Below are 27,933 nucleotides of genomic sequence, written 5' to 3'. Positions count from 1 at the left end.
GGGATGATGAACGGAGCGCTTGAGCAAATCAAACACTCACCCCCAGTCAACTGATCTGGGTTTAATCCATCATCATTCTTTAGCTTACTCCACCACCCCAGTTCAGACATGGCCATATGCAAATCAGTCTGACCCTGTGCCTCATGGGAACAGTCCAGCCCAAACTGCCAAGCCATGTCTTCCCAGGACCGGAAACAAGCATCCTGGGACCGGTTTCGGGTTCATAACCCTCATCAGCCAGGCTATCTTGAATCCAGTGGCAAAGTGAGCAAGGGACCCACATCTGGGCATACCCTGCCAACTTTAGGCGAACAAAGCGATACCAAAGGGGATGATGGATGGAGCGCTTGAGCAAATCAAACACTCACCCCCAGTCAACTGATCTGGGTTTAATCCATCACCATTCTTTAGCCCACTCCACCACCCCAGTTCAGACATGGCCATATGCAAATCAATCTGACCCTGTGCCTCATTGGAACAGTCCAGCCCGAACTGCCAAGCCATGTCTTCCCTGGACCGGAAACAAGCTTCCTAGGACCGGTTTCTGCCATTTCAGCCGTCTTCAGCCAGGCTTGCTTGAATCCAGTGGCAAAGTGAGCAAGGGACTCACGTCTGAGCATACCCTGCCAACTTATGGCGAACAAAGCAAAAACCAAAGGAAATGATGGACGGAGTGTTGAACATTGCAAGCACTCACCCCCAGTCAGCTGATCTGGGTTTAATCCATCACCGTTCTTTAGCCCACTCTGCAACCCCAGTTCAGACATGGCCATATGCAAATCAATCTGACCCTGTGCCTCATGGCAACAGTCCAGCCCGAACTGCCAAGCCATGTCCGTCCATCATCCCCTTTGGTATCTCTTTGTTCGTGATATAGGCCCCCCACCCCCCCCCAATTAAAAGTAACATACCTCTGCTGAGAAGTGCAGGTACTCGCCTTCTCACAATAAAAAAAATGCAGCTACTTACCTGACAGTAGAGGCCTGTTTAAAGCAATGGGCCTAGCAGACACGAAGGACGGAGCCAATTCTCCAGGATTCAGACCTGTGCACGGCTATAAGCTGATGGGTTCCAGGGCTGTATTGACCCACTGAGCTATCTCGCCTGCTCTGAACACAAACCAACCTTAGCCCAGTCCGGGTAGGGGTTCCTTGAGCCACCTTATGCTATGAGCTCGGTTTAACATAACTTTGGGCCTTTATGCCGCCTTCATGCGCTCCGGCACGTGAAGGGTTACATTGCCGTTCTCTCACACGTGTGAAGATGTTCCAACTAATGTTGTTTCCAAATGATGCCGGCGCGAGGCCAGCCTTTTGACGTGTACAGACGTGATCCTTTAGTTTGCTCTGTGTTCATGCGGGGCCTCCTCTCTGTTTATGCCGTGGCCTGGCGCGGCACAGGTTAATGTGTGTGGGGGTGCTGCGGGGGCTCCGAGCGCGGGGCCCTCGTGTTTCCCAGCCAGTCAGAGGGCCGCTGTTCTCCCTGCGGCCTCGTTGGGGTGGAAGGGGCCAGGCGCAGCCCGCTCTCCCTGCCGTGGGAAGGCAGCTTCCTATAAAGTTAGCAGCACATGTCGGGGATGGGAACCGCGTGCCTGGGGGTGCCGGGGCAGGGTCTGGGCGGGGGTTAGCGGCGCTCGTGTTTTCCTTGTAGTCTGACACTCTGCGCCTCTGCTGCTGCTGGGGTGCAGCCGGGATTCAGTGTCTTCTCAACTTCTTACAGACGCTTTTTTTTGGCCTCCAGAGCAAGAGCAGCTGCGGAAAGACGAGGACGCTGCTGGAGGGGGCCCGCCCAGCTCTCAGGTACGTGCAATGTTAGAGCCTCAGTCTGTCAGCGCCCCACTTCTGCAGCGCCTGCACGGCGAGGAAGGGAGCGTACCCAGGTGGCCTGGAACTCACCTGTAGCATTTATTGACTGAAAAACTTTACCTGGAGCTGTAGCCAGGTGAGTGCTGTTGCCGATGGCCACTTATCCTGCACCCACCTTTCTTGTCTTAGGGTTTCGTCTTCCTTTCTCTTTCTCTTCTCTTGTCTTGTCTTCTCTTCCCTTAACTTCTTCGTCCATGTCTTTCCGTTTTATATCTTGTTCAACCCCCCTTTAACATTTGAGCCTCATTAGATCCTATAAATGTCCTTTCCCACCTCTCCCTTGCCAGTTTATTTTCTTTTCTCCCCTTCCCGTTCTCTTTTCTTTCCTCCCGTTCCCTTCCCTTTTCCGTTCCCTTCCCTATGTCTAGAGACCATACAGGTATGTTTGTCTCTTCAAGGGCCTGAATACCATGGATGATTTGTGTTACTTAAATCAACTTTACCTTACTCTACTTTTCTTTTTTCCTTCCTGTACATTTACCTCTCCTCTTTTCCCCAGCTCCCCTCCCATCTCCTTCATTTGCCTTCTCTTCCCTCCCCTTTCCTTTTCCACATGCATACGTGTAGACTCCACACAGGTATACACACCTTTTCAAGCGCCTGGATGATTAGTATGATATATAAATCAACTTTCCTTTGCCTACCTTTCCTTTTCTTACCTTATTCTCTACTTGTTTCCCCTCCCCCTCCTTCCTTTGCCTTTCCTTCCATTTCCTTTTCAACACTTCTTTTACCATTCATTTGACACTCCTTTATACTGGTCAACCCAGTGATACTCAAAATACAGCCAAGGGCCTTGCCCTCCTGACCTTTGCATGCTGCCCTCTGACCTTTACGTGCAGCCCCCTGATCAACAGCATCACTGGGCTGCTGTTCACTCCACTCCGCACTAACATTAAAACTATGTTAAATATACAGGCAAGCCTTTATTTAAAGGTTAATTGAAGTTAAAGAAAGGAAGTAACTAGGATGTCCTGCACCGCTTCAACTCTAGCATCACCTTCATTTTCAAAGTTTTCTTGTAGCAAAAGTGTAAAAATGTGAGGTTTCCTCAAAAGCTCAAAAAGTGTATTTCCCTAAGGTGCAGAACCATTTATGCTTATTAAATCAGATATCAGTGCATTGAGAAGTATTTTTTTAAGTGATAGTTTTCAAATATGAATTTAGAAGCCTGCGTGCTTCCTGCCCACCGACAACAATCCCAATAGTGAACTAAGAGGCTCCTCAGATGCTATCTGTACTCTGACAGTGGCCTTCTATTATACAAGAATAACATTATAGTTTATTTAATCAAACACAGGATAAGGTTTTGTGCACTGCACATCCCGAAGTCTTGTATTTCAAGGTCCTCTTATATGTGATGATAAAAGAAAAAGGAGGTAAAGTGAAATGAAACAATTGCCTAGGACCACACAATTTAGTAAAGTGGGACAGCTGGGATTAATCCCAGGTTTTCTGGTTTGTGCAATTCGTCCACTAGGTGTATATGCTTTGCTTCCCCTATACCCACCTTAGTGTGCCTATCCAACCCACGACCACCCCCCTCCCAGACCGTCACATCACAGACCAAACGTTGTGGCCCTTGGGGAAATGTTTGCGAGAACCCATGGCTCAGCCCCTTTCCCTCCTGTCTCACCCCTGTCTCTGTACTTCCCTTCGCTCCCTGCCCTGGAATTCAACCTCATCTGTTCATTGTGGAATTATGAATACTTTTAATTATGTAAATGACAACCAGCTTCTAAAAGCGACGGGCATCACTTTGATCATAATCCCATATGCTGTGCATACCACGTGTTGCTGCATACTTTCGCGAGATTATTTGCATCAGTTTCCTGCCAAAAATGCATCTATTCTGTACACTTCCCGAAAAAAAAATATAGATTGTTTTCTTTCCTAAAATGAATGTGCCCTGCGTTCTTCAGCACATTATGAAAACTCCTGGTAAGCAATGAAATCTGTCGAAATAGTGCTTGGCGCCAGAGCCCCTAGCTCGGGGCCCTCTAATCTAAACACACGCCAGGCCTTTGATAAGCACGAGACGGGGCTCTGGGCACGGGCATCACAGAGGGCTCCTCTGAAAGGATGCTGAAATAGTAAACCACAATCTTGGTGTGGTGAGTGAAATGAGGAGCTTCAAACGATATAGTAAACCACAATATTTGTGCGTGAAATGAGGCGCTTCAAAAGAGGGCTTTTGAGGAAGGATGCTGAGAATAGTAAACGACAATCTTGTGGGTGAAATGAGGAGCTTCAAAAGAGGCTCTTCTGAATGAATGGTGAATAGTAAACCACAATCTTGTGGGTGAAATGAGGAGCTTCAAAAGAGGCTCTTCTGAAAGAATGCTGAGATACTAAACCACAATCTTGTGGGTGAAATGAGGAGCTTCAAAAGAGGCTCTTCTGAAAGAATGCTGAGATACTAAACCACAATCTTGTGGGTGAAATGAGGAGCTTCAAAAGAGGCTCTTCTGAAAGAATGCTGAGATTGTAAACCACAATCTTGGCGCGTCTTCAAGACGTGATATGATAATGCCGTTTCTTCACATGTTGCACTGTGCCCCAACGTTGCACTCCGGGGTTCATATACTGACAGCGGTTGACAAGCAGCTGTTTTACAAACCTTTGTCATAATTAATTCCAACACTAACATGAGCTTCAGTTCATATATGTTTAATTGCGTCGTGCTAGACTGTGCTTATGGCATATTCTAATATTCTCCCCTTTAATATAATGCTGTATGTTATTCTATGTAATTGTAGGCTACCTTGCTATGGTATGCTACGTTTTGTTACAGTAATCTTTGTTATGTTATGTTTGGTATGCTATGATATGGTATGAACATGTTATGTTATTGTATGGTATGAACATGTTATGTTATGTGGTTTGGTATGTTATGCTGAAGAGCTCTATACTATGGTATGTAATTCTGTTCTGCTACGTTGTAAGCATATCGCAGCAGAACAAAGCCTTCCTATGCCGTGCATCCTGTGATATAGTGGGCTATGATATGTTACATTATGCCGTGCTTTGCTGTACTATATCACTTTATGGTGTAGAGTGTGATGTTGTCATGAAACACAACACTGCTATGCCATACTATCCTATGATATACAGTGCTATGGTATGTCATGGTACCAGATCCGGTGCTCTGAAACCATACGTTAAGACGCGTTGTTATGCCATGCATTGCTATGCCACATTAGGCTGAGGTATGCCTTGGTATGTTGCTATGTCACAAGGCTGTGATATGCTATGCTATGCTATGATACACTGTATATCATGCTACGATATACTGTGCAGTCCTGGGTTATGGTTTGCTGGGATAGGCTTTAGTGCGCTGTACTTTTGTGTTGCAATCTCCTATAACAGATAACACTTGTTTTGTAATGCTGGGCTATGTTATGTTAGGTTATGTTATGCTATGCTATGCTATGTTATGTTCTGCTATGCTGGGCTACATTATGTTATGTTATGTTATGTTCTGCTCTGCTCTGCTGGGGTATGTTATGTTATGCTATGTTATGCTGTGCTGTGCTATGTTATGTTATGTTATGTTATGATATGTTATGTTATGCTTTGCTATGCTAGGTTATGTTATGTTCTGCTCTGCTCTGCTAGGGTATGTTATGTTATCCTATGTTATGTTATGCTATATTATGCTGTGCTATGTTATGTTATGCTCTTATGTTATGCTTTGCTATGCTATGTTCTGCTATGCTGTGATATGTTATGTTATATTATGTTTTGTTCTGTTCTGCTGTGCTATGTTATGTTATGCTATGTTATGCTGTGCTGTGCAACGTTATGTTATGATATGCTATGTTATGGTTTGCTTTGCTATGCTGTGCTATGTTATGTTATGTTCTGCTGTGCTATGTTATGTTATGCTATGCTATGTTAATGTTATCTCACGTTCCGCTCACCCAAGATAGCTCTTATAGCAGGCGCTATGGCATAAATCGCCCCAGGCACTGGTTGGATGAGTTTCCGTTCATTCTGAACAAGCAGCCTGCATCACTACTGTCTACACACAGTGATGTCTTCTCCCCACTTACACTATCCTAGCGCCGCATGTTCCCGATCACCTGACCGCAATCACGAAAGCAGCAGCCCCGTCCAGTTCAATGGTGCAGCGGGTGCAGTTGCACCAGGATCGAGACACCTGGGGGGGAATGGGGGGGGGGGGGGGGGGATTTTGCACTAGACATTGCGCCATCGTCCAAAACACACTTACTGCGCCGCTGCTTCAGTGTAAGCTTGACGGCATTATTATGGTTTAAGCCTGAAACAAAACACATTTTCCTGAAACAAACCTAAAACAAAAGCAGTAAAAACAACTTTAAATAAAAGAATACAAAACCGAGGTCAAACGGAATGAATTACATTGTTTTAAAAGCGTTAGACAGACGGGCCTTTAAACAATTACAGAATTTATTATTTTCATGAGTGTTCAGAATTTATAGGTCTCTGAATTGGTATACAAAAGGAACCAGGGAAATTAATAGCACGTGTTCAACATCCCAATTACAGCCCACAGCTGAAAGCACTCTGTTTTGTTTGAGCACTCTGATCCTAAAAGTCTCTTGTATATTCCACCTTTTATTAGTATATTTGTCACGATGCCGTCACGTTGATGCTGTCTGCTACATATCAGCTTAAAAGTAGTCTGAATTTGACAGAATTTTCAGTGTGTTTTAGTTCCCCCAAAATATGACTGATTTGCATATCCAATGTTTCACTTAAATAGCAATTTCCGTTTTTCCCTTAGAATAAATGAGGGTTTCCATACTTTGAGCATATGATGCCATATAACCAGCTCAGAGAGATTAGGTAGTTTTGTGGTCGCGGCACTAGTGTCCTTTCAATTGCTTATTGTTGTGTTCAGGTGCAGTGCTTAATTTGTAAAAAATGAAGTGCCAGGGGCTTTCTCGGAAGGCCACTGCATCCTCCACCACCCATACCCTGCCAGCGCTGCCAATGGCAGTACCAACATAGCACCTAACCATCACACTCCTACAAGTGTTAAAATTCAGACTATTTCAGGCCACACAAAGCTATAAGAATGTCATGGGCAGCTGGTATTATTAATTTTCAATGCCGATTGACTTAATAAACACAGTAGTTGTGCTCAATTCAAAAGACAGCGCCAACATTTGGTGGACTGTCACTAGAGACAGTGCTGACAATTAAATGCCGGTGCCCAGTTCCGGAAACCAGTAGCTCAAATTAAGCAATGTTCTGGAGCTAAACAAGCGCCATTAAGGTGAAATTTTACACCATATAGTATTAATTTATGTTAAAACTACAAAAGAAAGATATAACAAACCCTCAGTATGTGCTGCATGGTGTTGTGCTGTTCCTTGCAGGCCGCCATTGCTGTGTTTGCAGCCGATCACAGAGGGTTGCAAATAGTGACCTGCCTAATTAATATTCCTAGGAAGGTCATTCTGCAGCACCCTGCAACTGGAGATTTTGTGATACAACATATAAGTATTTTGGTCAGATTGAAAAACTGCAGACTGGTTGTGGAAAAGTTGGTGCACAATTTGAGACTTGCTTTTTGAGACCAATCTTATAGAATATCTTTGGCCCTTCTAAAGGGCCCCAGGAGTAATGAGTGCGGGCACGAACACACAGTTGTGGCCATGAGGCTCTTTGTATAGTACATGCACTGGTGCTATTCAAAGGCTGAGGACTGTGAGACCCCGTGCAAATACAGATGGTGTTGCCTGGCTGCACCTCCAGGATCTGCCATGGGTCTGACCAGCACAATTTTACGGATTAATTCTTTTGTTAGTATTAATCCACAGTGGTTCAGCACTCAAAAAAATGTAAATCTTATCACTCATATTAAAGTAAGAGTTCAGCAAAACTTCTTAAAATAATTAATAACATGATCCATGTGTTTGCAGTATATAATTTCCTTTAGACATGTTGAGTTAAAAATTCTTTATTCATTTTCTTCTTTTGACAATCCATTCAGAAACATAGCCAGCGCGTTTCGTCCTCGTGGACTTCTTCAGGGCTATAATCAAATCTCTTCTTGAAGAGTAGGTAGAATATTCTGTGGCATTTATCGTCTTGTACGTAATTTGTAAAATTAGCTGATGCCATCCTCTTAATTAGGGAGTGTGACTCAGTGATTGCTGAATCACATTAGTAGTTGTAAAAATGTCCTGGGTAGTATCATGACATCCAAAACTCAAATTTATATATCCAATCCAGTTGGTGATGTCTTATTGATAAAGGACACGTTCCAATATATCTGCCCGCATGGCGTCCCGTGGTGTGGTTTGAAATGCCTTTTTAGTATTGTCTGCACTGCTCGGCTGACATGAGAGCTCAGGCATAGACTCTAAATCCCAAGTCCATTTGAGGTTCCTGTGCCAAATTAGTACTGGACAATATTGAACTTTTTCCACAGAATGTTGCACTAATGTCATTTGCAATGCTGACCAGTGCAAAACTTAGTTTACTCCAATTGACTAGGGTAATAGCAATATTTTACAATAGTGTGGCGGTGCTAACATTGGTTCGAGATGAAGTATTGTTAGGCTGCAGCACAAATTGCTTAGCACCAGTGGAAAGTTAACAGGTTTGGGTGCACTTTTAAGTACCTGGCCAATGTTGGCAAATTGGGGTTTGTTGTCGTTTGCAGTGATGGAAAAAATGAGAGGGAAGATTTAAAGTAGATTGGAGAATGATGGTTGTGTTGATGAATCAGTACAAACAACACAGAAGTTGAACAGGTCTATACTACCTGCCACTCAAAGTTAAAGGGCGGGATATCAAGTTGTGACTAGAACGAGAGCCTCTCATTCAGCTAGGACAATTTCAACAGAGAAACTGAAGAGATCCGAAAAAATCCCATCATCGACCCCATTGGCCAAACTCATCATCTGGGATAGTGTTGATGAATCCCCAGTTGCTCCAGGTTAGAGGCCAGACCGAAGCAAATGTGGAGATTCCAACTATCCATTGCTATTTCACAGTAAACTGGGAATTTATTGGTGTGTTCTTCCAGCAGGCTGGCCTGCCTCCTCCCACCTCTGGACTGTCTACAGTCGCCTTCCCTTCTGGCAAGCAGCAATCCAAGTCCTATTGCTTTTTTTTCAGCTGCAGGATGGCCCACTCCAGATTGTTTGTGGTAGTTATTCTTCACCAAGTCCCCACAGCCTGAGGTCCCGCCCAAGAAATAGCAGGGCTTTAATATGAGAATACACACGAAGTACGTCTTGTGCATAAAAAGAAGGGGGAACCAAAGAGATAGTTGTCCATTGGAGGATGCTTTTTTATAGGACAAGAATCCTCACTCACTGAATGTGACATGCTTCATCATTGGGTTCCCTCCTTCACACCTGCAGCACAAGGTGCCTGGTGCGGGCCAGATCTCTTCAATGAAGAGGAACAGAGAGGTGTTTTAGGTTGGATGAGCATTATGTTTGAATGAGGGGCAGTATGTAAGCAAAATGAGTGATATGAACAAAACTATCTCCTGGTGGGCGGAATATCAATTTTATTCTGGTGTCCCCAGTGGAGAGTATTTAAAAAGGCATGAAATGACAGGGAGCTTGAACAGAATACTCTCTATACGAGGTTAACATGTTTCTGCCCTAGAGAGACCCTGCGTTGGGTTCAAGGGCATTCATCAGGATCAAAGTAGTACAGTCACTCTGCAATAACATTTATATAACTAATACCGGCCTCATGATAGTAAGCCAGGAAATACAGAAGATGGCCCAATGTCTATGTCACGGGGTCCACAATCGTACTTAAAGATAAAAACACAAAGGAATAATTAAAAGCATTAAAAAACATGACAACATTTAAGTCTACTCCTGAAGTAAATGGCGTAGACCTGTGTGAGAGGAGTGAGACCAGTACCCACCACCAATGTACACACTCATGATGAAGGATGGGTGGGGGGTAATCTTACCCGTAACAAAGTGATCCGTTCACTCTCAAGCCTCATAAGATCTAAATTGTAAAACAGCATTGAGGCAAACACCGATCCTGTTAATGAGATGCAGGTACGGGTCTCTGTCAGCGCTTCACAGAAATTTGTTTATATTAGGGGTGGGCGGAATTTGCGAAATTCACTTTTGCAAATTATCGCGAAAATGTTAAAAATATCCGCAAACGCGGAAATATCGCGAAGATGCGGAAGTTTTTTCCCGCCCGTTCGTGGTATTTTCTGCATGGTCGCGGCTCGCCGACTTACCCATGTGGTTGCTCGCGGGCGCGGCCATTTTGTTTTCAGTTGTCTCGCGGTGCATGATCACGAGAAGAAAGACGTGATCACGCGACGCATGACGTCACTGCGGGCGCGAACTGTCGCGAAACAGCGCAAATGGCTACCAACAATCCAACATCTCATGGAGAACGCGACCGGATCGGGAAAACTTGTCGGCGAACACGGGGATTCAGGTAAGGCGATCGCGCGCACGCGAGAATGTATTATTTTACAGCGCGAGCAGGAAACAAATTATCGCTAAGCTGCGGAATGCGGAAATTTGGACATTTTCGCGCTTTCCGCGGAACGTGAAAATGTCAAATTATCGCAATTTCCGCGACCGGAACAAAATTTAGCCCAGGCCTAGTTTATATGGCCTATATGAGCGCCTCATCAAGGGCAAGGAACAACAGAACACTACCCAATGTGTATTTTAAACAATAGGTGCTGTGAGGGCAGGCCCCCGCTTGGAGGGAAAGTATATTAGCTTCAGTAGGGGGATTCTGACAAAGTACTCACAAACAACAGCAATGCCATGGAAGACTGGAAGTAACCAAATTACAGTCTTAGATGCCGCGTACTACCCTGAAAGATGAAACGCTATGCGGGTAAAATTATGCAAAAAGGTTCCAAGGAACCACATACCTCAATTGCATCTGCGTGTTCTTTGGATGGAGAGTGAAACAATGATGCCGGGTGCACGAGTGATTGCCGATACAAGGCAGTTGTGCCTGAGTGTCATGGGAACTGTGGTCTAGAAAGACTACTTGATGCAGAAAACAGCGTCACGATTAAAGCGCTTGAGCCGGACACCAGGACTCATGGGAAATGTTGTCCCAAGCTGCAAAGAAGTTTCTGAGGAAGGAATTGCTCAACACTAGGAACAACAATCTCAAATTCACCTGAAAATATAGCAAGGTTTCACTTCCATTCCTAGACCTACTGTTATACCTTAAGGACAGTGGTATATTTTCAGAACTGTATAAGAAACATATGGCTCGAAGTTTTCTAATAGCTTCCATCCACATGCACTTCGTATCCACCTTCCGGTGAGGCGGTTAATCAGAATTAGGAGGAACTCCAATTACTCGTTCTAACTCACTCACACTCCTTAACTCACTCCCTTATACTTGCTTTCACTTATTTATGAATACTCTCAAACTCAGAGTCTCACTTTCACTCTCATTGACACTCTCAAACCTACTGACACACACACTTTCACTCAATCCCATTCACCATCAATCACTCACAAACACATACACATATGCCCAGAGAACTAAACATGTTTTTTACTGACCTTGCTTACTTAGCTGGTAATATGGCTGCCCCATGACAGCAGCAGAGCAGGATTGTGGTGCTGGGCATTAGAAACAGCAAGCTATGATTCCCAACGAAGAGCCAGATGGAGAAACATGCGCAGGGTTGAAAAGGCCAAGACCCACCTCAGTACCTCTCCCGGCTGCTTGATAGAACTAGAAGCACAGTCCTGTGAGAAGCTGGGATTGTGCTGGGGATGCTGCCCTTCCTGCTCCGTGTGACTTTTCATTGGCTTCAGGGGTGCACTGATATGCACCCTGATAGCCATATTTTAGCAGATAAACTGCGCTGCTTGAGACATGCGCAGTATGTCTGCTACATAAAATGGATTGTGCCTGTGTGACTGGATTGTAGTTGAATTATGCCCCTCAGTCATGTGCAATCCAGACATCCAACTACTGAGCTGTGCAGGAACAGGGGTGTATACGTGTCCCCCTACATCCACTCCATGGCCCAGAGGCCCTACAGGACCCCCTTAGTTTCCTCTCCGCCACACTTCTCATGGCGGTCTCACTGCTATGAAAACTGTGGCGGTGAGGAAACTCATAATATGCTTGGTGGTGCTGCAGCGGTACCACCAGAATATTGTGGCCTCACACCGTGGCAGCACAGCCCAGGGATCACAGATCCCCAGTGGTTGCAGCGGTTCTTTGGCGGTCTGACCGCCAAACTCGTAATAGGGCGGTTGAACCGCGGGTGCGGTGGTGCCCTCACCACCACCGCGGTTACGGCAGTCCATAGGCCCGCCATAGTCATAATAACCCCCTTACTGAGTAGAATGTTGTGGGGAAGTGTAGAATGTGGAACTCTGGTTGAGGGTGGACTGATAAGGATTCAGTTGCCCTTCTGCGAGCCGTAACGCAATGACATGTAACCAAACTGCAAGGCAGATGTTGCACTGCGTGAGAGCACTGAAACGAAGGCTGGTCGCGTGCAAGAATCACGTGCAAGGTACAATTGTGGTTGTCTTTAGAGGCGTGCGCTACTTGGCTTTACACATGCAGGATAACAATGTGCAGGGTACAACAAAGATAGCTTTTAGAGGCACACGGGTCAACCGGTACCCGTCATGTGCCCGGTGTGTACGTTAGAAAGCCTCAAAGTTAAACAAACACAGTACCTTGAAGGTGATCATTGGGTGTTTCCCCAGGTCTGAAGTCTCTCAACGTTGCTTGCTCTTTTTTTTAAGAGGTATATGTGTAGGTTTAAAAAAAAGAACTTGTCACTTGATTTTTGCAAAAGGAAGGAGGTGTGTAGTAACCTAATGTATTATAATTAGTGTATTATGTTCTGGGGTACCAAGGCTTAGTAAGTAGAATGATGTGGGGAAGTGTGGAATGTGGAACTCTGGTTGAGGGTGGAATGATAACAATTCAGTTGACCGCCTGGGTTTGGGGTGGCTGGGAAGTGTCCTCTGTCTTGTGTGTATGTAATTAAAGTTCCTTTGGATCAACTTCCCGTGTGGCCGGATTTCATTTACTACATTCAGCCCCCTCCTCCTCCTCCTCCTGTCATCCGGAGGCTGGAGATGTGGCAGAGAGGGCTGACCTGCACACTGGCAGTGTTGATGAAAGCACAAAATGTGTTTTCATGAACACTGCCAAACTGAAAAATGAGGTGTGGCCTCACATGAGATAGAGGGGCTATGCCCTGAAGCTCCTGATAAGGAGCCGTTGCTGATGTGTGCATGTATATGTATATATGTATGCATGCATGTATGTCACTTATATAGCATATACCCAGCTACTAAGCAATAGGTTACTGCACATAAGTGGGGGTTAACATCAGTGAGCATTCACAACAAGCGGGGGCTGAGAAAGGAAAGGAGAAGGAGTTGGTGTGTACATACCCACTATTGCAGTGTTGACTTTCACTAAGGATGATTCAGATCTCTGGAAAAGGTTGGTGGTCTCACCCATAATTGTATCGGGGTTGGCAAGGGGCACCATTTCCTCAGTGGACCCATTCTGGTGGGGGCACTAAGGGTCCTTTCCAACTGAGTGGACATAGAGTGTTAGGACAAAGACCGACATTCCGGCTACAGGCACAGCTGCCAGGGTCTGACTGTCTTTGCTATTTGACATGGGGAGTGTGCAAATCAGGGAAACACATTTCATGAAGTCCTTCACCCTGTAACTGGGAACGTTCTGCAATATAGCCAGGGGTGCAAGGCCTCTTTGGGTAATACCAAAGTGAATGTCAAATTTAACATTTAGATCAGTTCAGCTATTTTAACTCTGCACCGCTCTCTATGTCCATTCACTTTATTTAGTTAGGCAGTCCTGCGAACTTTAAAATAAAATTCACAGTGTGAGATGGGGGGTGTGGCCTTGGAGGGGGCAAGATTGATGCTGAAAATACCTGACAGGCACTTCTGACCATCTGTTATCCTAAAAAACAAAAGTTGGCTGGGACTGGTGACAATGTCCTGTGTTTTTTTACGCCCCTTAATGGACATCAGCTGCTTAGAGCCTCCAAAGAGGAGCTCCGATCCAACTCAGTGCAAGGGTTCAAGCTCACCTTGCCAGCCTCCATGTGATATTGGGTCTTCACCGGGTAACCGTGTGAAGGGAGCCGATACCGTGTGACACACTGTTGTACAGTGTGAATTGACAAGTGTGGTAGAGTGCTTATTCTCCACCCTAGGAGAGTCAAATGCGTTCACAACATGCAGGCATAGCTTCAAATTGAAACAAGAAGAGGCATTCACTGTAATGTTTACGTATTTGTGTATTTCTGTAGCCCGTTCATCCAGTGCACACACATCAGTGTCCAATCTTCTATAATTAAGAACCTTAGGTGCCATAGCGACCTTACAAGTAATAACACCTATATGTTAGGTGCCCTTCAAAGCTGTGTGCCAGAAATATGTTGTGCTTTTTAAAATCCAGTAAAGATGCTTATTTATTGGCAAGTTTGTTGGAATGAACACTAAAAAGGCTGTTGTGATGCCCCCACATCTCTGGTATTTCTCCACAGAAATGACAGTGATCTCAGTTCATTTTAAGAAGCTGTGAAGCTGGAGAGACAGGTATGTGTAAAACGCATTAACCAGAATGCAGGGTTTCAACTCAGAGGAGCCTGTAAGCTATTGAATAAACTCCATGTATCGTACCACGAGAGAAAGACGCCATTATTTGTGTAGTGTAGAGTAGACACTATCCAGTTTGAGGGAGTCCCTATGAAGTTGCCATCAAAGCAGCTTCTCTCTTAATAATATCCTAAGATATATCAGCAACTCATTGGAAAGGAGCGTTATCATTCCCACAATTGTAATCAATCAATTATTGCATCCAATAAGAATCAAGTCCATAGGCAAGCTTGCTTTGTGAAAAAGTTCTGTTTATTATAAACATATCTTTTCAAAACTCTAGATCCAAGAACTCATATAACATAAATACATCAGCCTACGCGTCTCGTCCTCACTTGAACGTCATCAGGACTAAAAAAAAAGACAAAAATACACAAATCAATTTCAACACCTATACTTATTTCGTATAATGTTACTGTACAGTACAAACAACATGTTCCATGCTATCTTCCCCCTTCTACATTTGATTCGATCCATAACTGAAAAGCCCGCCTACATCCAATCTTTAGAACACCCCTTAGCCCAGGATGTCAATCATCGCTACCATTTCTTTGGATAAGTTAATCTGCAAGTGACTCTTATGTACGAGATCCCACACCTGCACTCTTAACCAATCCCTAATTGATACGTTTGATAAATCACTACATCATTCCTTGAATTGCCTGATTCCATATATATTGTTATTTGACTTAACTTATTTAAAACAGTCTATACAAAACTATCTCTATATTTTTCTTCATTACTATTCTCCCACGAAAACAGTTCTCAGTTTATTGATGATGCTTACAACAATGGAGACAAACCTCAATATTCGTTCACTGGCAATTCACTCCATTAGTCATCCTGCAGTTCTTCTCATCATCCCATAAATGGGGAAATGTTTCTACAAAAAATACGTATCCAAGTTTTATCTCCTAAAATAGTTTGCCTGTTGGTCAGTGTTGCCTCCATCCCATTCCAGCTCACCCAGCTGCCCAAGCCAACTTTGTAGAAAAACAGGACAATGGAAAGCAGCAAATGTTTTGTCATTGGCCAGTGTATTGGTCGAGATCCATTAGAAGCTCTATGCTGTTGGACTTCTTGTCAATTATGTGGAATATAACTGCCTTGACCCTTGAGGCAGAATGTATAAGTGCAGCTCACAACTAAACCTAAGACACTGTAGCAAATTCCTTCCTTGGCAAGCAATCCTTACCAGGCTTGTAATTATACCCAAGTCATTCATTAGCCTGACTTACTTGTGCTCTGGAGATGACATTGGTGAAGCACCCAGATATAATGTGCTGTCATCTTCACCGCCTTTGCAGGCTGGCATAATTCTGTGAAACAAAGTTTTCTGTTAACTCATTAATTAGCCCGAATAGGGCTAAAAGGAAACTCAGCAAAAGAGTCCATAGGGATTTTTTTTTTAAAAAAGCACACTTGACCACTCACACACAGATTATAAGTGCCAAGAGGACCCTATCAGCTTCACATGCATAGACTCTGTCAGTGTGTCCTATAACAAAGCCCAGAGCAACTGTGATGGGCAGAAAGCAATGGACAGGAGTAGGATAGCAAGCGGTAGCGGCTCATGGAAGAAGTGCCATGGGTGGTGCGGCGGGGAGGGGCAGGTTGGGGGGTAGTAAACTCCGGCTCACGGCCGACCGGAGTAATGTAAATAAATAAATAAAACAAATTTCATTACGCGCGCTGAAATGCCAAAGGCGTTTCAGTGTGTGCAATTAAATTTGTTTTATTTATTTATTTACATTACTCCGGTCGGTCGTGTGCCAGAGTTTACTACCCTCCACCCTGCCCCTCCCCCTCCCCGCCCACCACCCATGGCACTCCCTCCACAAGCCGCTACTGGCAGCAAGCTAACTTATCTCATCATGACTGTGCAATCTTGACTTCTTCAGGCCCCTGTTTGGGAAAGATGCATAGATCCACCCAAAGCAGGTGCCACAAAAGGCTAGATCCACTTTTGTGGGTGCCTTGAGGTCCCACTCAATGGCCATGGAGCTGCATGAATATAATAAACACCTCTTATTTGTGCAGTGAACTTTTCTGCACTCACCCGGCCTCCTTCTGGGAGGCGGGCCAGGACTTCCCAAGAAGTGCAATGCATGATACCATTCCTTTGTGGGAAGGGTTCTAAGAATTACTGGCATGCTCCATGTGTACTCCTAAAGGGGATTTTGAAGGGGTGCACTGAAAGTGTACCACTGTGTGGGTGGTAAGCATTCATGTTTGCACATGCCTGGGAACTGTTTTGTTCATGCACCTGGATCTGTAATCGGAGGTTGAGCATAAGTAATTGCAGTTCCCTCTTTTTTCTTAGCAAAATGAGTTAACACTCTATTTGAAGATGTGCCAGCTGTCAGAAGGCTGTGTATTCAGTATTATAGAATTTACTCCATATGTCCTTCTGTAAACCCTGAGAGGAACCTTTCTGTAATTGGGCCATTGGTCATCAGCTTCGACAGGGTATTTACTCCTCTTGCGTCTCCCCAACCACCATGGATCTATAGCCACTTACTTCCACATCACTAAAGGCCTGAGCAAATAAATACAGACTAAGGCTCTCATTACGAGTGACCTCTTAATCCCAAGTGGGCTGGTCAATCAGTTATCAGTCCCTTCGGAATTGCAGATTTCTTAATTTTTACCCAACCCAGAGTTTTCGGCAGCTAAAAACGCCAAACAATCCATGTCAAAGTTCTGACCTAATGAGGAATTATCAGAGGAATCACACATGGATATACTGATTCCCACTGTGTTGGGTTGTTTCATGGCGGGCTCATTGCCACAAAAACGTTGGCGGTGAGGAAACTTGTAATATGCTTGGCGGTACGCTTCCTTTCACATTAAACACATTTACGAACATTCCTATTCCCTGACAGGCCCTACTAATTAGTCCAGTGCCAGCAATTTCTGAATATTATTGAGCAACCTGCAACCATTACAAAAGGTACTTTCCTTTATGTGCTAAGCGTAACACTGGAGAATTAACGTATCACTATTAGGTTGATAGGTGTTAGTAACGCACACCTTGTTTTTCTTTGATTTTCCTCAATAGACACCAACATGTCCAAGTGCTGATAAAAACCCCTTAATGGTGACCTGGTTGGAAACGCATTGACGACAGCTTCTGGGAAAAGCTAACCTCGAGGGCTTAGGGAGAAGGTTTAATTAAATTCCCTCATTAGTTACCCTAAACTTGATTTAAAGGATCTCCAGAGCTGTGCATATAGACAGGAGAAAGTATAGTGGTTTGCAAGTTTCGACTTGCCACTCTGCCTGATTGCTACTTTTGATTTATGGACTGGTGCCCTGATGACATTTTTTTGTTTCTTCATCTGCACATAAATTGCTGATGTATCATACACGTTTGTAAATAATTGTTTATATGTGTTATTTGTTTATGTATTTCATATGTTAAAAAGTGTCATCAGTTTGTGTTGCCCTTAATGTTTGACATGATTTGAATGTGAATGAATTTATGGGATATTTGAAAAAACTGTGAAATAAATCACACGAGCCTATGAATTGACTCCACCGGCTCGGTTTTCAATAAGCTCTAACTGTAGCTACTGGATACTCTAGTTCATATAATTATTGGTGGTTCTATCCAGTTAGCTTAGGACCCAAGCCTTCCTCAGGTTTCAAGCAGTGGCACTGCTAGCATATTGCAGCCCCACACCACTGCAACACAGCTGAGGGATCAAACATCCCCAGTGGTTGCAGTGGTCCTTTGGTGGTCCAACTGCCAATCTTGTAATAGGGCGGTTGGACCACCGTTGTGACGGTGACCTCACCACTACCGCGGTTACGACAGTCCATAGGCCCGCCGTAGTCATAATAATCCCCTTAGTAAGTAGAATGTTGTGGTGAAGTGTGGAATGTGGAACTCTGGTTGAGAGTGGAATGATAACAATTTAGTTGACCGCCTGGGTTTGAGGTGGTTGGGAAGTGTCCTCCATCTTGTGTGTATGTAATTAAACCTACCTTTGGATCAACTTCCTGTGTGGCCAAATTTCATTTACTACACTCATCCCCCTCTTCCTCTTCCTGTCATCAGGAGCTAGAAGATGAGGCAGAGAGGGCTGACCTGCACACTGGCAGTGTTGATGAAAGCACAAATTTTGTTTTCATGAACACTGCAAAATTGAAAAATGCGGAGTGGCCTCACAGGAGGTAGGGGGTCTGCACCCTGACTCTCCTGATAAGGAGTCAATGCCCCAGTGCACCCATTCCGGTGGGGGCACCAAGGGTCCTTTCCAACTGAGTAGACATTGAGTGTTAGGACAAAGACCGACATTTCGGCTAAAGGTACAGCTGCCAAAGTCTGACTGTCTTTGCTATTTGACTAGAGGAGTGTGCAAATCAGGGAAATTCATTTCATCCTACAACAGCGAACGTTCTGTAATATAACTAGGGCTTCAAGTCCTCTTTGGATAATTCCAAAGTGTTTGGAAAAATAACATTTAGATCAGTTCAGCTATATTAACTTTGCACCGCTCTCTATGTCCATTCACTTTATTTATTAAGGCAGTCCTGCCAACTTCAAAATAAAATTCACATTGTGAGAAGAGGGATGTGGCCTTGGGGAGGGGGGGGGGGCAAGCTTGATGCTAAAAATGCCTGAAAGGCACTTCTGACCATGTTATCCTAAAAAACAAAAGATGGCTGGGACTGGTGACAATGTCCTGTGTTTTCTTTACGCCCCTTAATGGACATTAGCTGCTTAGAGCCTCCAACGATGAGCTTCAACCCAACTCAGTGCAAGGGTTCAAGCTCACCTTGCCTGCCTCCATGTGATATTGGGTCTTCACCGGGAAACCGTGTGAAGGGAGCCGATACCGTGTGACACACTGTTGTACAGTGTGAATTGACAAGTGTGGTAGAGTGCTTATTCTCCACCCTAGGAGAGTCAAATGTGTTCACAACATGCAGCTATAACTTCAAATGGGACCAAGAAGAGGCACTAACTGAAATGTTTACATATTTGTGTATTTCTGTAGCCCGTTCATCCAGTGCACACACACCAGTGTCCAATCTTATATAATTAAGAACCTTTGATGCCATAGCGACCTTACAAGTAATAACACCTATATGTTAGGAGCCCTTCAAAGCTGTGTGCCAGAAACATGATGTGTTTATGTAAATCCAAAGAGGATGCTTATTTATTGGCATGTTTGTTGGAATGAGCAATGTAAAGGCGGGAAACATCGTTTACAACGCGGGGATTACATCGCGATGCCATTACATCGCGGTTTTTACAACGCAAGTCGTTACAACGACTTGCGCTAGATGGCGCTCTAGGACAAGGTATAGTATAATTTACTATCCAACACCTTCCCTACTGTACGTAGACTGGAGTTGGAATAGTAAATTATACTACTCCTAAGTCCTATTCCTTGTCCTAGAGCGCCATCTTGCCTGTTGGTCAGTGTTGCCTCCAACCTATTCCAGCTCACCCAGCTAACCATGCCAACTTTGTAGAAAACCATCAATGCAAAACAGCGAATCTTTTGTCGTTGGTCAGTGTATTGGTCGCCGTCCATTAGAAGCTCTATGCTGTTGGACTTGTCAATTATGTGGAATATAACTGCCTTGACCCTTGAGGCAGTGCAGCTCACCTCTAAACTGCAGCGAATTCCTTCCTTTGCAAGCCATCCTGACCAGGCTTGTAATCATACCCAAGCCATTCATGAGCCGTCTTATTTGGGCTCTAGAGATGACATTGGTAAGGCACTCAGACCTAATGTGCTGTCATCTCCACCTCCTTTCCAGGCTAGCAGAACTCTACTGAGTTTACAGTACCAACTTTTCATAATTCAACACCAGGAAAAGTCTTCTTTTGACTCATTAATATGTCCTAATAGGGAAAAATTGAATCACAGCAAAGCAGAGTCCATAGGGAAATTTAAAAAAGCACACTTGACCACTCACACACAGATTAGAAGTGCCAAGAGGACACTATCAGCTTCACATGCATAGACTGTCAGTGTGCCCTGTAACAAAGCCCAGAGCAACTGTGATGGGGAGAAGGCAGCGCACAGTAATTGGGCACCAAGCTAACTTATTTCATCATGACTGTGCAATCTTGGCTTCTTCAGGCTTTTGTTTGGGAAAGATGCATAGATCCACCCAATGCAGGTGCCACAAAAGGCTGGATCCACTTTTTTGGGTGCCTTGAGGTCCCACTCATTGGCCATGGATGTACATGAATATACACACCTCTTATTTGTGCAGTGAACCTTTTCCTACACTCACCCAAGCCCTCCTTCTGGCCGATGGGCCAAGACTTCCCAGGAGGTCCAATCCATGATACCATTCCTTTGTGGGAAGGATTCTGAGAATTACTGGCATGCTCCATGCAAACTCCTGAAGGGGATTTTCAAGGGCTGCACTGAAAGTTTACCACTTTGTGGGTGGTAAGCATTTATTTTTGTGCGTGCCAGGATACTGTTTTATCCATGCACCTGGATCTGTAGGCAGAGTTTGAGTTTAAGTAACTGCACCACCCTCTTTTCTCTTAGCCAAATGACTAAACACTCTATTTGAAGATGTGCCAGCAGTAAGAAGGCTGTGCATTCAGTATTATAGAATTTACTCCATATATCCTTCTGTAAACCAGAAGAGGAACCTTTTTGTAATCGGGCCATTGATCAGCAGCTCTAACAGGGTATTTACTCCTCTTGCGACCCTCCAACCACCATGGATCCATGGCCACTGACTTCCACATCACTAAAGGCCTGAGCAAACAAAGACAGACTAAGGCCCTCATTACGAGTGACCTCTTAGTTCCGAAGGGGCTGGTACCAGCAGTTACCAGTCGCTTCGGAATTGTGAGATCTGAAGAACCACTGCAGATTTCTTAATTTTTACCCAACCCAGAGTTTTCGGCAGCTAAAAAAGCCAAACAACCCAGGTTAAAGATCCGACCTAACGAGGAATTATCAGAGGAATCACACGTGGAGCTACTGATTCCCACTATGTTGGGTTGTTCTGGGAGGATTAGAATGTGGGAAACTTGAATGTTCTGGAAGGAATGTGACAACAGGGATTCTTGTGAGGCAATTGTTGCCTGACTTGTGGAACAGCAGTTGTAAGAAATAAATCAAGTCTAACTTATATGTGGAATCTTTTCAGTGGCAAAAAGTTGCCGCTGGTTTCCCCAGATCCCTCACTGTGGAATTGCGGGCAATCTGACCTCATCAAGAGGTCTTTGCCTGGAAGTGACTGTTGGGCTGTGTAGCTCACTTCTGGTGGTTTTGCTTGCTGACCCAGCTCGTTGCGGTCAAGCTAAGGGGTCATCCAGGACGTTGACAGTGGTTTGGCAGGGTTCCGGTACCGAGGATATGACTTTTTTCCTGAGGAGTTTTCAGGCTTTCAGTATGTGCGCTCTCCATGTGCAAGTAAGCCCAATTTACTCTAAAATGCATGTCGGCAGCTTTTTTAAGGGATTGAGCAATCTGTAGAAAAAGGAAATAAACCCTATTGACAATTGAAATCACGTTGGGCGGTGCTCTTGGCAGCCATTATAAGAGATTGGAACAATTTTACAAAACAAGCCCTATTGACAATGGAAAGCACGTTGAGTGGTGCTCTTGCAGGCCATTATGAAATGTTTGAGCACGTTTCTGTTGTCTTATAAATTCACTGCATCCCGAGTTGAAACCTGGTTTTATCCTTAATCAATCTCAGTATCCAGTGAGTTTCTTAGGGACTAACTTGAATTAAGCTGCACTTTTTGATTTATATTGATTTATATCTAGTCACTTGATTAATCACACAAGGACTCTTGGTGACAGGCGCACATACATCAAATCACATTGGGATTCCAGAGTGTGTACATACACCACGGGTGCAGTTTATTGTAATTGCATTGTATATTCCTCAGATTTATTTTGTTTTTATTAAAAGATGATCAGTATTTGTTCAGCAGCAACGACCCACGCTTGCTGTTTATAGTGGAAAAAATAACAGCGGCACCACCTCCATTTCTTCAGCTTCCAGGTACTGCTCCCCTCAGTTGGGAACAGTGGCGTAAAGCATTTGAATTGTACCACAATGCTATTAATGGTGACACGTTCACTTCAAAAAAGAAAAAAGCTCTTTCAGTATATAATTTAGGATCTGAAGGTAGAAGTATTTTAAAAGCACTTCCATTAGATGTGGTTAATGTTCCCATTAGTGGAAGTGATGAAGGTGATGCAGCTGAAACACAGGATGAAAATACCTCCATCATTAAGGCTGGATAAGAGGTTCAATCCAAGGAAGAATGTTGTTTTCGAACGCCATCAATTTCTTCAGCAGGCCCAGCTTCCTGGAGAGTGGATAGATGATGTTGTAGCTGCTTTAAGAGCATTTGCGGCTACTTGTAATTATCACTAATTTAAGGACTTAATAATTTGCGATCAATTAATCGAGAGAACAAACAGAAAGATTTAAACAGTATTGTCAACAGAACATCCTAATCTTGAGTCTGCTTTACACATTGCAAGAAGCATAGAGCATTCTGAAATGTGCAAGAGGATAATGAACAAGGGGTCAAGGTCAAGCGAGGTGCAACTAATTACTAGACAATCTAAAAGAGGGACTGCAAAGCCGAAATCTGATAAACTTGGAAGTGCAAGTTCTCACAGTAACAGTACTCATGAAAAAAATGATCTAATGTTTCCCTGATGTGGCAGTAGGACCCATTTGGGAATTGCCAATTTGTGTGTTTCTCTCAATCAGATTTGTTTAAATATGGAAAAAGGGTCACTTTGCAAGGGTATGCATAGCTTCTGTGTGTCAAAAGTCACAGCCTGTCCCAATTGTCAAAGTCATTGATGAATGTGTCCAAGTGGACAGTGATAATGTTGTGCTGATGTCTTTCTGTGAATGTGAGGAGGAAGGAGTATTTGAATAAGTTACAGTGGAGAGTTAAGTGAGGAGGAATCCACCTTATATGATTTCAATTAACAAAAGTAGTTTCAAAGTCATGGAAGATTCTGGCTCTCCATTCACATTGATTAATGAGTGGGAATTACTTAATCTCAAGGGGGTGCCGTTACATAACTCTCACATACACAGTTTTGCTTATGGTGGCAAAAGAATAGATGTGGTTGGCAAAATTGAGGCTTAGTTACAATTTGGCAATTGTGATACTCCTGCACATGTTTATGTTGTTAGGAATGGATTGAACTTGTTGGGCTGGAACAGCCACGGTGATCTTAAGATGATTTTAGATCCCAATTACCCTCAGATGCTTGTGTCCAAGCAAACTTTTCTCAACTCTTCATCCAATATGGTCAACCATATTAATGAACAGGGGTGGGTGCATGCATTTTCACATGTGTTCATGGATAAATTAGGGACATTGAAAGGTTTTGAACACCGCATCGTGTGGAAACAAGGTGCTCAACCAGTTGTACACAAAGGCTGCAAGGTCCCCATTAGTTTGAGAAAGGAATTAAATGTGGAAATGGAGAAACTGCAGTTTTGGTATTATAAAACTCATTGAGGGCTCTGAATGGCTTGATCTTGTGGTTCTAGCATGCAAGTCCGACAAATCTTTAAGATTTTGTGTCGACTTATGTGATCTAAACTCGAAAATCTGGGAGGATCGCCAGCCTCTATCCAACATAAATGCGATGTTAGCCACATTGAAAGGAGCAAACATGTTCACCTTGTGGAAATATGGATTTTTCTGATCAGTTATGTCCCCTATCTTGGACCCCAACGGTTTCATGTATGAATCACAAGTACATGTATGTTCCCTCCAGTTCCAGTTATGAAGACGCAAACACATGTGCGTCCACCGTCAACATGTCCTCTGTCAGATCCGCCATGAATAGGTCGGATATTTCATTCCTAAATATGAAAGGCCACCGGCTTTATATGATTCACTTATGCCATTTTACAGTCCAGACAAGTAGGCCCTGATTCTGTCATCAAACTCTTCTTGCCTTCTGCCTCTGAAAACTCCAGTCTGAGCCTGCATCTGTGACCCTGAACGTTGTCTCATTCTCTGCGCGGCCCACGAAGCCTGACATCAGCCTATTCTCTGCCAAGAACTGTATTTCACCTTCGAGTTATCTGCTTCGTTCCTCAGCCGATGCATTCCTGTCTAGTAGTTTAAGTAAACATTCTTCCAGCTACCGAGCAAAGGCTCGGCTTCTCTGTCTTTATGCAAGTAATTCATAGCCCTGTTACCATGGAAGGTTTCTGCCCCTTGCATCTCATATAGACACTTAGACGCTTGTACACGCACGCACAGGCAGTATAGAATAGATTCTGTCCGAGAGTCCTTCTTTTGTGGATAACATAGTTCTCTAAACATAGGATGTTAGATATGATTTGGGATTAGGTTGACTTGACCCCCCAGACTTTTTGTCTCCACATGTAGAGCTAAATGTCAAGTCCCCTTCACCCCCTAGTTGCACGTCAATCACACGTCATGCTGCTGCGCGCGCATCTATGCCAAGTATTATCTTATAGATCCACCTATATATGACATCATAACCAATTATGTTCCTTTTTACTCCTTATTACACCCATTTTCGGTTACGCATGTGAATCGTCATTTTCCTTATCAATTGTTACGCCTACGGCATTCGCTTCATTGTAATGTATGTTCTATAAAAGTCATTTCTTGTCAATAAAGTATGTACTTCACTTCCTGAACCTTCGTGGTGACGGAACTTGGAGCAACCGATTATAATCGATTATTGGAATAAAGCCCATTCCGAACCTCTAATACCACGGATTCTGCCTCTTATTTACTGAGCTATTTTATTATGTTTCTGTATCAAATTAAGTCCCGGTAATTAAATTATTTACCACATGAATGGCGCCCGAACAGGGACACTTTCTCATCTCACGCGCCGGCGGTGAGTTGCAGGCCCGGTCTCCTGCCACAGCTGGACGGACAATAACGCGTACCAGCAGGATTTCCTGTATCTCCCTCCGGTCAAGCGGGGGCGACTGAGGCTGCGATCAACACCCAGACGAGGCGGTGAGAAGTGCGAAGTATCCCGACCAGAGCCTAGCTGAGAGAGCAAGATCCGAGGTATACAGAGGCCCACCAGTTCCCGAAGTCCGAAGTCGAGTCCAGTTTCAGACGAGTCGAGTCGAGTCCAGTCCGGTTCAAGTTCAGTTCAAGTTTCTGAGGCCTTCCGTTTCCGAAGCTACCCGGTGAGTACCATTACTGGGGAGGCATTTCTGACGTGCACATAGGTTGTGCCGGTCAAGACGGGTTTGGGTACACAAATCCGGTCTGCACTGTTTCAGCAGTGTATCTGTACTGTTTAGCAGTATATCTAGTATATCAAGTATATGAATTCAGAATAAATCAGTTAAAGTCGAGTATTATGTTTTTGTGTTTAAGTTTTCTTTAGACCGTCATCATTATTGACTGTTCAGGTAAATGTTAAATGTTAAATGTTTTAAGTACGTTCTGCATATTGTGGTATGAATGACTGTTCATTATCGTGTTTACTGTATTAAGTTTGTTCAAAATCAAGTATCAGATCAGTTCTCAATATGCCGCTCTTTTCGAAACTAAGACAGATCACTACAAGAAAAGGGGTACTCGAAGAAGCCGTTCCTATTCCTCCTAGGGACACTCGAGGGTACTTCATGTATCATAAACATGGCTTAGACGCTATATTATTTCTTGATTTATGGGTAGACTACACCAAGGAATTACCAGAAAGTCAGAGGTGGCCCACAGCGGGAACCTGGGATGCAGAGTGCATCATGAAAGTAGAGGAAGAGTTATGGAAAAGGAAAGTCAGACAGTCACAGAAAGACGCCGTTGAGTTATGGCGTAAAGAATCTCATAGACGTACAGAAAAAGCACTCCGACAGGAAGAAAAGAATAAAGAGAGTTCAAATAAAGTTCGAGAAAATTTATTAATTGAAGAAGGTATCCGAGTGAAATCAGAACAAGTAGACAGACAAAGAAATGCCCTTATGAATGGTATGTATCCCCTTCTGGCCGAAGGATTACCTAAGGCTACTCCGGAAATACCGAAAGACTTGCCACCCCCATTATTCCCAATAAAGGTACATCCTAAGGGGCATCCTAGAACCGCAGAAGATGTTTTTCTTTCCTCATATTTAGATGACGCAGCTCCCGAATATGCTAATTCCGCCCCACATAGACCGCATACCAGGGAGGTTCAACGCCAAGATCCAGTACCCGTATCCCTACAGCAACAGATCGTGTCACAAGTTCCGGCAAGCTCATCTGTTTCTGCATCTGTTCCTACAGCTACTTCTACAGCTGTGTCCACACCTATAGTTGCTGTGTCGCGTTCAACGAATCCTTTCACACCCGACACCCCAGACGGGGCTACGGGAGGTGCTACCAATATTTTTTCTACGCCACCCAGAATAAATCAACTTACCTTTCAAGAGTCAGCACATTCACGTACCCCCAAACTCATAAATGCTCGTACGCTTAAAGAACTTCTTGTAGATTGTAGATATGACCCTGTGCCCGGCAAAGAGGACGAAATGACCCTGGCATCATTGCGTATCAGACGAGCCGCAGTGTATTTAGGGAAGTTACCAGGAATGACTGCGCATCTAGATAAAATATATCATTTTGTCCAAACAGGGCGAGATTCAGAATGTATTAACAGAGCTATGGAATACCAGAAAGTGGAGATACAGGGGGAACTGTTACGTTTCCTCATAAATTGTGTGATCAGAAATCAAGACCGACCGGGGGTAGACCCGGAAGCAATGCAAATTCTTACCAGATGGAGCCAGAATATATCAGAAGGTAGACATGATAAGCAAAATTGTATAATAGCCATGTGCCGAAAGATCCGTAAAGAAATAGAACGCCTACACGAAGAAAGATTAGCGGTAGACCAGTTCGAACAAAGCGAGGAGGAAGGGTCAGGACTGCCCGCAGGACAGTCAGACACCATAGCCTATGTAGGTAGAGGAAGATCTTGTAATAGTAATAGATGTCTTATTGACCCGATACGTCCGATATGTCCAGATAATAACAGGAATTTCCAAATACCTATAATTAATATAAGGTCTAATGAGCATTCGTTCCAAGCCGCCGACAAACTACTCCGAGAACGAAGGGGTTATCATTTTCTCGAGTCTATGGATGAACAAGATTTAGCTAGGTCAGCTGTCCATTGGGTGGACAGTCCCGGAAAATATAGTGATGATACAGTAGCACGCACATTTTTGAATCTCACCCCAGATGAACAGCGGTTAGCTGGGATTTATATGATTCAACAACTCCTTATACTATATCAGAGTCAGCATTCGGACCCTGGTCCCTTACCTGACATATTGACTGAATTGCTCATGAATAGATGGAGAGGTTCAGGTACTAAATTAATTAAAGAAATTCTAGAATCAAGAAAGCAGTATATTCTTTTTGTATGAAACGTAGTGAAGTTCCAGGGGCACCCCTC

General features: G+C 44.0%; 1 protein-coding gene across 2 annotated transcripts in view; it reads left to right on the top strand.

Moving 5' to 3' along the window:
* Window positions 1-1,368: 1,368 nt before the first annotated feature.
* Window positions 1,369-27,933, top strand: part of LOC146796657 (somatostatin receptor type 5-like) — a 56,261-nt gene continuing 29,696 nt past the window's right edge. Inside the window, exon 1 of one of the 2 annotated variants that reach the window (XM_085629335.1) lies at window positions 1,369-1,799. The gene's annotated coding sequence lies outside the window, so the exon portion shown is untranslated. Of the gene's footprint in view, window positions 1,942-27,933 lie in introns of both variants that reach the window. The other variant, XM_085629336.1, reaches the window with a different exon arrangement.

Source organism: Triturus cristatus, chromosome 10 (assembly GCF_964204655.1).
Source record: "Triturus cristatus chromosome 10, aTriCri1.1, whole genome shotgun sequence".
Classification (NCBI taxonomy): Eukaryota; Metazoa; Chordata; class Amphibia; order Caudata; family Salamandridae; genus Triturus; species Triturus cristatus.
The sequence above is the reverse complement of the archived record's forward strand: the minus strand, read 5'-3'. Positions and strand labels throughout refer to the sequence as shown.